At 36.4% G+C, this 12103-nt stretch overlaps 1 protein-coding gene and 1 long non-coding RNA gene across 4 annotated transcripts in view; both read right to left on the bottom strand.

The window, feature by feature from the left end:
- The window catches only part of Dyrk2 (Dual-specificity tyrosine phosphorylation-regulated kinase 2), a 191251-nt gene that overhangs the window by 88417 nt on the left and 90731 nt on the right, over positions 1 to 12103 (bottom strand). The gene's annotated exons all lie outside the window — the stretch shown is intronic.
- Positions 5017 to 10965, bottom strand: LOC141486319 (uncharacterized). The gene is made up of 3 exons (XR_012467769.1): positions 8853 to 10965; positions 5527 to 8733; positions 5017 to 5407 (listed from the first exon to the last, which is right to left on the bottom strand). It is a non-coding gene; the product is annotated as an uncharacterized lncRNA (long non-coding RNA).

Below are 12103 nucleotides of genomic sequence, written 5' to 3'. Positions count from 1 at the left end.
TTGAGTGCGGCTTTGAATTGTTAAGGTCCACGAAATTTGATAAGCATTGCATGTTCTTTGAAACGAAATTCGAAAGCTCTTTTTGTTTGACCTACATATTATTTTTCTCACAGCTTATTGAATGAATTTTTGTTATTTAATCATCTTCTTCTTAGGATTATCCTAGACTCGCTACTTTAACTGATTTTACATTCAATTCTCGAAAATTCGATTCAACCCATTAGTGTATAGATTTTTAAAAAAAACTGAAATCGACAGAATGCCATTTGGGTTCAGCTTTGTCGCTAACAATATTTTATTCATTATGGTACCTTTTTTTTGGGAACGTAAGTAAAAACGTAATGGGCAAGATAATGTAGTAGTATTTGCTGGAGCTGCCAAAAATATATGAAAGAACTTGTATTTCTTCAAGATATCTTATAGCATTTCTCATAAGTCAGACATCTAACAATGACAGCTCCTCATCGGTTCTAATTTCATTTATAAACATAATATTCGAGGACTTTGAAGTCGACACCTTGCGGAATAGGGTAATTAATTTTTCGCTGATAAGGGAAGATTGCTGTCCTGATAACATAATCAGTGAATGATCTTGAACGCATTCTGAAAATCGTTTTTATTACATCGAATTTTTAGAACGACGCCAGTCACCAAAAATGTTCTGTTTATCTTTTGAGATATATTGAAGTTCTATACTGAACAAATAAATCGTTATTTCGGCTGAGATATCAAAAAGGGCTTCTCGAAATTTAGGCGTCAGATTTATTTGTTGATCAATTCTGAGAAAGTATATTGCTGTTTTGTTATTCTCAGAATCTTTCTTGATAAATTATTCACCTGTCTTCTTGAAAATATTATGAAATAATATCCTCTGTCGTGTCTGTCTGTCTGAACACGATAAACTACCGAAAGGATTTTCAAATGGTTTTCATCATCGGACGAGATTATTTGAGACGGAAATTAAAGTTTACAATTCGCTACTATTGTGTAAATTTGTTGGAATATGATGATGGTATCTGAGCGAAATGCGAATTTGGGGAACTTGGATCGAAAACGCTGCCTAATCTTTTTGAATTATTAATGATAATAAGTATAATAATAATAGTAGTTTATTAGTTCTTTAGATTATATCTCGCATAATATAGAACAAGTCAGTATACAGCATCAGTTTAAAAAATATTTATAAAATAAATTATTATTAAAAACATTTTACACAAATTGTGGTCGAATTAATATTATAGTTACTTGCTGTAACTAAGTACATGAAAGCATGTAATGGTGGTAAATTATTTATAATTGGTTTTTATTACTATTTATTTCATAATACAGAACAAGTCAGGTGTCAGGATCATTTTGTCCAAGCGAATTTTCGATAATACAAATAGGAGATTTGAATTATGAACAGATTACAGATTACATATCATACATAAAATATATCTAAAGCAATAAAAACAAGTGGTTTGATAAAATATACAATACGAAAATAGGTATGCATACATTAAATATAAAATCAGTTAAAATCTGTGTCTCCCAAATACTCACTTATAGAGTAGTATGCTTTTTTTATTAGGAAATTTTTGACTACTATTTTGAGTTTATTGAAAGGAAAATCTCTGTAGCAGTTTGGTAGATGATTAAACAAGTTTATTGCCATGTATTTTGGATAATGTTCTGTTTTTTGGAGACGGTGATTCGGCACTTCCAGGATTGCTTCATCTCTTGTGTATAACAAAATGATTCTCTACATTGTTGTTCTTATTCTAAAGGCCTGCAGAAAAATCCGCGATAACATATGTATATATTTTAAGGACAGCTCACAATACAAATTGTCTCTGGTCCAAATTCTTCGCCACACTGCTCTGGAAAGTAACGAAGCTGCTCAGTATTTGCAGGGGAAAGAGCTGAAAGCTGTTTCATCGAACCAGAATCTGTGATCAGCATTGATTTAAGCTTTTCCACACACTGACCACCTGGACTGATAGAAGAGTTTCGGCGAAAGCTACCAAGATTGGTAAATCGCAAGGCATTTAATATCCTTCGAAATATGCCACCAAACAATCTGTACCGTCGCTTGAATCATCATATGCAGATACTTGTCCGAAGACAGTGGGTGTGGTCTTGGTTTGGGAAATGATGACACAGCAGAAAACATACTTTGTGACTGTCCCGCTGCTACCCGAATCAAGTTTCCATGATTTGGCAGAGTTTCATTCTTGCCATCTGATCTGAAATACTACATGGGCTGAAAAGTCTCGGGCCTAACACAGATGGCGTTAGTCTCATTGCATTTCAGTTAGTACTAACCTTCAAGTTTGTGAGTTATTGTGTTGATAGTGACACGTCTTTTGGTGTCTTTGTCCCTCTGTCAAACATCAGTTGAAAGGGTATGGGAGCCAGGCTCCAACCTGTTTGAAATCAAGACGACGAACATGTGACACGTCTTTTGTTATTTTCAAAATAGATGGCATTGTAATGATATCGTGCTGGTTTAATAGTGCATGAACATTTTACTATGAGAAAGCTCTGTTCAAAGTGGGTGCCGCTCGAGCTCACTATTGATCAAAAACAAGAACGTCTTGATGATTCTGAGCAGTGTTTAGTCATGTTTAAACATTACAAACCGGAATTTGTGCATCGATATCTGATAATTAATGTAACATGGATCGATGACCTCACTCTGGAATCAAAAAGATCGTCAACGGAGTGGAGAACAACTGGTGAACCTTGTCCAAAGCGCCTCAAAGCACAACAATCGGCTGGTAATGTTATGGCCTCGGTATTGTGGGGTGTGCATGGTGTAATATTTATCGACTATTTCGAAAAGGAAAATACTATCAACAATGAATATTATATAGCGTTATTGGAGCGTTTGAAGATCGAAATTGCGGAAAAACGAGCCCATTTGAAAAAAAGTGCTGCATCATCAAGACAACGCAGAGTGTCACAAATCAGTGGAAACGATGGCAAAATGGCATAAAATGGGCTTCGAATTGCACCTACTGGCTTTTTGCAGACCTAATAAAATGCTCTCCGGTAAGAAATTTTACTAGAATGAAGGATTATTTCTGAAACTGAGGCCTATTTTGAGGCAAAAGATAAATCGTTCCACAAAAGTCGTATTGAAATGTTGGAGCGTCGTAGGAATGATTGTATGGCTCTTGATGGAAATTACGGTGATGAATGAAGCCAATTTTGAAAAAAAAATTGCGTTTTATTTCTTATGCTCGGAACTTTTTTGCCCAGGATCACTCATAAAAAAGGCTAATTGGCTAGCTTAACTCATTTAAGTCAAGTCTGTATGTGTGTCAGTCACAGTAAACCCTTGTGGGTTGCAAATGGGGGTCAAATAGACCCACTCCCTTTGAACCTCAGCTAACCTAACCTGACTTATCGCCATTTCTTCTTCTCTTCCTTATTTCTACTGAAAAGCACTCAAATACTCAAATGGTTTTTCACTAAACATAAATACTATTGCGAAGGTTATTTATTTACTTAGTCAATTTTGTTTGGTGATTATTATGTGTTTAATCCATCAATCTGAGTGTGACGGTTTTTTTCACGTAACCATCAGTTTGAGTTTGTAGCGAACGTATATTCGTTGATAGTTCTTTATTATAACTAACATCGTCAAACGCTTTCTCCCGAAAATAAACTGTCATGTATTTGTTTCAATCCTCATCCGCATCGCAATCGTTTTTGTTACTTACTTTTTTTATTGATATCCTTTGAAACAACATTGAATAACGTTCATGAATCCATTGTGTTCGTTCGCAGAATTTTTGCATTCATCAGGCGACTATTGATCAATACGAGTGTTGATGGGACATTGTTCGAAGGAAATTATTCATTTATGCAAATGCAGCTTCTTCAATTGTTTGTACAGTGAATTGTTTGTCAAGCACTGTGAAGATTGATGTAAAGTTGTTAATAACTGATATCGGGACAAATTAGACATGAAATAAATGTATCAGGAATTGTGTATGTATCTAATTATGCATATTTTGTTAGAACTATCATTAACGAATAATATTTTTTGAGTAAAACGACCAATTTTCCATGACTCTGGCGCATAAATCAGACTGAATTTGACCGATGGTTTTTGATTTATTCGCATATTCTGTCGAAACCACATGCCGTTGGTGTCCAGATCATCCATTTCAGGCCAATAGAAGTTGGCAATCTTCGACCTATAGTGCTCGCCATTGGCAGTGATAGTCTAGCCAACGTCGTTCTCAAAGAAATATGAACTCCGCCAGCCCAAAGTCCCACACCAAACGCGACTTTTTCGGGATGCATTGGACGCTCATGTGGATGGGTATCGTCCCAAATTCGAAAATTTAGTTTGTTCACGTACCTAATCATCCAAAAATTGGCCTCATCGCTGAAGATGATTTTTTGATGAAAATTAAGGTCAGTTGCCAATTGCTCCCGAGCCCATTCAGCGAACATACGTCATTGTCTATGGTTGTTTGCCTTCGGTTTCTGGGTCTTTTGATTTTGTTCGTGTGTAGGCTCAAGTCACGATGCAAAATCCACCAAGTTGTGGTCTACGAAAGGCCGAGTTCTTGTGAGCGACGCGAAATCGACTGTATCGGATTCTCCTGCACACTCTCATAGACAGCGGCGATATTTTCGGCAGATCTTGCGTTTTGTCGACGTACGGGTGTTTGTCGACCGTTTACTGAACTGGTGGACTCGAATTCACTACCACATTATGAATATTCCTCTCAGTAACACGAATACGGTGACCGTAAAATGGGCGAAGCGCGCGGTATGTTGCCCGAACAGGACACCTATTTTGATAAAACAACTTTAAAATTTGCACGTGTTGTTGAATGCTAATCCGTCCATGATGATTTGGCAACACAGACTGAATAAATGACAATTGATTTGACAGATGTAGCTTCAACAAGATAGCTGTTATTTATCAATGGGTAATGTTCCTCAATTTGAGTTATTACAGCAAATGTTACGTTTCAATTTAGCACTAGATCAAACTGCTCTTATATGACCTTTCAAAACACTACCTTACCTTTTAAGATTTTTATTCAAAGGATATTAACAATGTAATTGAGTTACAAGTAGATTTTATTCATTTAACATCATAGTAATGGGAATCTTCCGTTCCATAGAAAACTATACCTGAAATGTACAAGAATATATGTATGCTCCCTGACTAACTGCTTTGACCAGTATTTACGCATTCTCCTATTGCCAATCGACGTTGGAGATCCGAAATTCCTCGCTAGGTTGAAATAGTTGTTATTGTTTGTTTCTCAGTTTACTTCGCCTATCATTTTTTTTGCCGTTGTCTGCCTTATTCCCTATATCTTTCCAAGAATATTTCTTGCATAGATCGTTATTCATTACTTCCAGAAGGATTACTGACATATTAGAGCCATATCGCCTGAAAAACAATATTAGTTAGCTCTGGTTTCTGAATACTGTTTGATATTTTCGGTAAATATTCTGCATAATATGAATGCTCTAATATTTGTACTGAAAGGGAAGGTTATAGCGACTTACCTTATATGTTTCTATTCCATCGCATGAATAAGGATTGGTAAATAGTTGAAAATAGGTTGGAACAATATATTTTGTAAATATTCGTAAACAAGGTTAAGAGACAGCTGTTGGTTGACATCTGCCGAACTTTCGTAGTGTCGTTCCGTCGACTTACACCGAACTAGTTCTACAGTTGTTCACGGGTGGAGGATTTATCGGTTACTCAAGTTGTCAAGGGTTGTTTTAGGGTTGCATTGCTTTGAGAAGGAGTTTTGATGGGTCATGGACTTGTTGATGATGTATCAAGTGGCTGTGGAGGAATTGTTAGATTTATGATGTTGTGCACAGCGCCCCCTTGGTGCTTGTAGTGTAGATTGGATGCACTGTGGCAACAACTGGTTAGCTGTCAGATGTGGCAGTCGCTTAGTATTTGGAAGTTAACCTTCGGTGAGCTTGGTTCGGAGTTCAAAGGGTACCATCAGACTGATTGTAGGATATATTTGGTTGTATTTGTGCCATCCTTCACGGGGATTATTTCTACAAGTCAGGATTGTATAGTGGAAGACTGATTGGTCATTTTGGTGTGGATATTTGCAGTCTGAAACTTAAGCTCTTTTGAGGATTTGTGGTGGTTACCGAACTCGTGCCAGGTGGGAGGATTTCCGAAATTAGGTATGTCTGAATCACTGTCGCATCTCTCATGTGATCTTAGCTATGATATCACTTCTTCAATTCTACAACCTTCGTTTCTCGTCTCTAGATTCATAAGAAACAGAAGGCCCTCAGTCACTCATCAAGTCCCAGTAGGACTTCCGTGCAGAGCACCGCACACGAAGAAACGTATAGAAAACCCCTTGGCCAGGGTAAGAATTTTACCATTAAATGTGTTTTTGATGAGTTTAGTAATTTCTGATTCCATCGTTATATCTCAAATGAATATTAGTATTGAAGAGAGGTTTCAACACTCATTCAATTTTCTTGATTTTTACGGATCATATGGTTATACAGGGCACCCAAAAATATACTCTTGTTATCTTGCTACTTTGCTTGATGAAAATATACCAGGGGTATTGATTAGTCAAATAGTCCTATTGAATGGGGGTTGAATCTCACCTTGTTTCATCTGATTCTGATTGAGAATTTTCTTCCGTAGGGTTTTTCTTCCTGCTTTTTTTTTTGTCTTCGTTAAGGGTTCCTGTTTTCCTTTTTTTTCTTCTTGGGTCTTATTTGATGATCCATTACTGGTCCAGCTTGTCGTGCCCTACAGGGTGATCTATCTTGGTGGTGCTACAGGGTGATCCATCTCCGCCGTACTACAGGGTGATCCATCTCAGCAGTACTACAGGGTGATCCACTTCCGTCGAACTACGGGGTAGCCTAACACCATATACCGGGTGGCCCAAAAGGAGCACGCAAGTTATAATTGATTTAATTGAATATTTGTGATATACTGAGATATTTGAATAATTGTTGCCCTTATGTTTATTGATACTTGTTGATATAGTGTTTGTTTATCGTTTATTGATTAAGAGTTTGTTATTGATACCTGATTGACATAGATATTTGTGAAACGGAAATTGAGGTATATTCTTCCTTTCACGATTGCTGATTGACACCGATGCGCCTACGCCTGAGCTCACGCGACGCAAACGAGTTTGTCTTACCATCCGATACTAGTATTTACGATTTCACCTACTCAATTTTCGTGGTAGTTTTACTCGACGTATTGTAGTTTTTTTTTGAGCGTCGTTACTACCGTAATTTATGGCTGATTGAATTCGTGGTATATACACCGCGCTCTTGTATGGACATTTGAACATCGCGTAGTAGTGTGAATATTGCATTGTTGTCTTAGAAGCGTTGTTGGTTAATCCATGTAAGTTAGGATTACTGAATAAATCATATTGGGGACCTTTATCTTTTATTTCCAATATTAATTGGTAAGTTATTGATATTGTGAGTTACTTAGGGTATCTGGAGGATTAAATTTACCTGGCGCCCATTAAGATCTATTTGAAATTTGCTAAGTTGTTTAACCCACTCCCGTCTCCACTGTTTAGCTTAGCCGCGGATACCCATCTGTCTTATTTGTTACCGACAGATGATTTAGTCTCCTCTTGTGGTTTGTGAGGTGACATTTTTGGCGCCCAACGTGGGGCCGCGTTAAAACAACGTCTTCATAGTTCTTTTTTTTTAAATTTGAAAAAATTTTTTTGATAAATTTGAAAAAATTTTTTTTGATCATTTTATTTAATTTTTTTTTTGTGTCTCATTGGAATTGTTATCATGTCACGCAAAATGCTAGTGAACCGTTTGAGTCAAGATGAGCTCGTGTATGAGGTTAGAGTTAGAGAAATTGCTACAGGAACTGTTCAAGAGATGCGGCATTCTCTGACGATGGCAATCAAATTAGATGAGAAGGGCACTTAAGTAAAAGCTTGTTTTTAAAGTTTTTTTTATCATTATTTTATTGAACTATAGTATTGATGTTTTTATATATACATGAAAACGTAAATTTGTGATTGTTGACATGTCCTTGTTCAATGTAACTGAAATATTGACGTTTTTGATAATGTATGTAATCTTTGTGCATTCTATTAATACCACTACGGAACATTGATATTGAAAAAAAAAGGCTGTCGCCTTGGACTTATGAATTGAGGGACTCTGATGGTAATTCGAAGGGTTCCTGGCATGTGAAGGATTTAAAACCTTCGTCTTCAGAAGATTGAGTTCTTGAGAATTGAGTGAAATTTACGGGGTAAATTTCTTCGAGAAAGGGGGGAGTTGTTACGTTTCAATTTAGCACTAGATCAAACTGCTCTTATATGACCTTTCAAAACACTACCTTACCTTTTAAGATTTTTATTCAAAGGATATTAACAATGTAATTGAGTTACAAGTAGATTTTATTCATTTAACATCATAGTAATGGGAATCTTCCGTTCCATAGAAAACTATACCTGAAATGTACAAGAATATATGTATGCTCCCTGACTAACTGCTTTGACCAGTATTTACGCATTCTCCTATTGCCAATCGACGTTGGAGATCCGAAATTCCTCGCTAGGTTGAAATAGTTGTTATTGTTTGTTTCTCAGTTTACTTCGCCTATCATTTTTTTTGCCGTTGTCTGCCTTATTCCCTATATCTTTCCAAGAATATTTCTTGCATAGATCGTTATTCATTACTTCCAGAAGGATTACTGACATATTAGAGCCATATCGCCTGAAAAACAATATTAGTTAGCTCTGGTTTCTGAATACTGTTTGATATTTTCGGTAAATATTCTGCATAATATGAATGCTCTAATATTTGTACTGAAAGGGAAGGTTATAGCGACTTACCTTATATGTTTCTATTCCATCGCATGAATAAGGATTGGTAAATAGTTGAAAATAGGTTGGAACAATATATTTTGTAAATATTCGTAAACAAGGTTAAGAGACAGCTGTTGGTTGACATCTGCCGAACTTTCGTAGTGTCGTTCCGTCGACTTACACCGAACTAGTTCTACAGTTGTTCACGGGTGGAGGATTTATCGGTTACTCAAGTTGTCAAGGGTTGTTTTAGGGTTGCATTGCTTTGAGAAGGAGTTTTGATGGGTCATGGACTTGTTGATGATGTATCAAGTGGCTGTGGAGGAATTGTTAGATTTATGATGTTGTGCACAGCGCCCCCTTGGTGCTTGTAGTGTAGATTGGATGCACTGTGGCAACAACTGGTTAGCTGTCAGATGTGGCAGTCGCTTAGTATTTGGAAGTTAACCTTCGGTGAGCTTGGTTCGGAGTTCAAAGGGTACCATCAGACTGATTGTAGGATATATTTGGTTGTATTTGTGCCATCCTTCACGGGGATTATTTCTACAAGTCAGGATTGTATAGTGGAAGACTGATTGGTCATTTTGGTGTGGATATTTGCAGTCTGAAACTTAAGCTCTTTTGAGGATTTGTGGTGGTTACCGAACTCGTGCCAGGTGGGAGGATTTCCGAAATTAGGTATGTCTGAATCACTGTCGCATCTCTCATGTGATCTTAGCTATGATATCACTTCTTCAATTCTACAACCTTCGTTTCTCGTCTCTAGATTCATAAGAAACAGAAGGCCCTCAGTCACTCATCAAGTCCCAGTAGGACTTCCGTGCAGAGCACCGCACACGAAGAAACGTATAGAAAACCCCTTGGCCAGGGTAAGAATTTTACCATTAAATGTGTTTTTGATGAGTTTAGTAATTTCTGATTCCATCGTTATATCTCAAATGAATATTAGTATTGAAGAGAGGTTTCAACACTCATTCAATTTTCTTGATTTTTACGGATCATATGGTTATACAGGGCACCCAAAAATATACTCTTGTTATCTTGCTACTTTGCTTGATGAAAATATACCAGGGGTATTGATTAGTCAAATAGTCCTATTGAATGGGGGTTGAATCTCACCTTGTTTCATCTGATTCTGATTGAGAATTTTCTTCCGTAGGGTTTTTCTTCCTGCTTTTTTTTTTGTCTTCGTTAAGGGTTCCTGTTTTCCTTTTTTTTCTTCTTGGGTCTTATTTGATGATCCATTACTGGTCCAGCTTGTCGTGCCCTACAGGGTGATCTATCTTGGTGGTGCTACAGGGTGATCCATCTCCGCCGTACTACAGGGTGATCCATCTCAGCAGTACTACAGGGTGATCCACTTCCGTCGAACTACGGGGTAGCCTAACACCATATACCGGGTGGCCCAAAAGGAGCACGCAAGTTATAATTGATTTAATTGAATATTTGTGATATACTGAGATATTTGAATAATTGTTGCCCTTATGTTTATTGATACCTGTTGATATAGTGTTTGTTTATCGTTTATTGATTAAGAGTTTGTTATTGATACCTGATTGACATAGATATTTGTGAAACGGAAATTGAGGTATATTCTTCCTTTCACGATTGCTGATTGACACCGATGCGCCTACGCCTGAGCTCACGCGACGCAAACGAGTTTGTCTTACCATCCGATACTAGTATTTACGATTTCACCTACTCAATTTTCGTGGTAGTTTTACTCGACGTATTGTAGTTTTTTTTTGAGCGTCGTTACTACCGTAATTTATGGCTGATTGAATTCGTGGTATATACACCGCGCTCTTGTATGGACATTTGAACATCGCGTAGTAGTGTGAATATTGCATTGTTGTCTTAGAAGCGTTGTTGGTTAATCCATGTAAGTTAGGATTACTGAATAAATCATATTGGGGACCTTTATCTTTTATTTCCAATATTAATTGGTAAGTTATTGATATTGTGAGTTACTTAGGGTATCTGGAGGATTAAATTTACCTGGCGCCCATTAAGATCTATTTGAAATTTGCTAAGTTGTTTAACCCACTCCCGTCTCCACTGTTTAGCTTAGCCGCGGATACCCATCTGTCTTATTTGTTACCGACAGATGATTTAGTCTCCTCTTGTGGTTTGTGAGGTGACACAAATGCAAGTTTGAACAAAATAAAGTTGAGTTTAATTCATGAGTTTTTCAAATTCACTTCGAAAAGTATTCAAATTGATGTTTCAAATGTTGGGTTTTAATTTTTGAAGGGATTTGTTTCTAATTTACATATTGGAAACAGCGCCTATATCAAGTTGAAATAATTTATATGTACCTAGATATTCTACTTTAAAAGAGGTGAAACGAATCCGTTTAAATTTTAAATGCATTATTTCATTCCTCTTTTTTTAAGTATTTAAATATTTTTTTAAGAAAAAGGTTGAAATGATGAGTTTAAAATGCGTTGTTTTATAGAGCTCTTTAATGAAAACTACTTGATTTTCGTCAGGAGGAACATTCCCCATTGTCAAAGTTCGCTAGTCCCTTTTGGAAGTTTCTATACTTATTCTTATTTTACAGACAGAGTATCGTTATGTACATTTAGTGGATTTTGTGTTTTACTGTTATCCAACATTTATATATTTTTGGGTTGGAATTCTCTTTGACATGTAACTGGGGTCACTGGTTTGATAAAAACCCTAATTCGAGAAAATTGGGCTGAACAAAAATTAGTCCATTTGCTTTAGATTTAAACAAAAATTGTCTGTCCGCTCTTGTTGTGCAACGGTCATATTTTTGTTTTGTGTTATCTTTTGGTATAGTTTTAAGAGAGATTAGTTTAAGAGAAAGAAAGGTTTTGTTTTTCTACTTCTCCATCTTTTTACAGAAAATGTGAAAAACTTCTAAACTTCCATACATCATCTACATATTTTTGTAAATAGTTAATTTTTCTGTATGAATATGAAATTGATAGTTTAAAAAAAATCTATTTTGAAATCTGTTTTTCCGTTAACCAGCTGTCGCACCCCTACGAACGACAACCCTCAGAAGTAAAAACTTGTGCGAGCTAAGGATTAATGAGATCTTACCTTTTAACGTGTGATTCTTAACAGTTGTGAACATAGATTTGTTTCATTGAATTTTACCCAAGGTCAATAGTTTTAGTTACCATCTGTGATAGTTGGTATGAAATGATAAACTTCAAATTGTAAGAAGTTGACGGAACTCAATTTCAATACCCCTTCTAATGGGTAGCCTCCTCTGTATAAAATGCATCAGAGTGGGAACAATGTTC

This window comes from Leptinotarsa decemlineata, unplaced genomic scaffold (genome assembly GCF_025532065.1).
Source record: "Leptinotarsa decemlineata unplaced genomic scaffold, Ldec_3_MD MMD2_tig00026354_RagTag_RagTag, whole genome shotgun sequence".
NCBI lineage: Eukaryota > Metazoa > Arthropoda > Insecta > Coleoptera > Chrysomelidae > Leptinotarsa > Leptinotarsa decemlineata.
The sequence above is the reverse complement of the archived record's forward strand: the minus strand, read 5'-3'. Positions and strand labels throughout refer to the sequence as shown.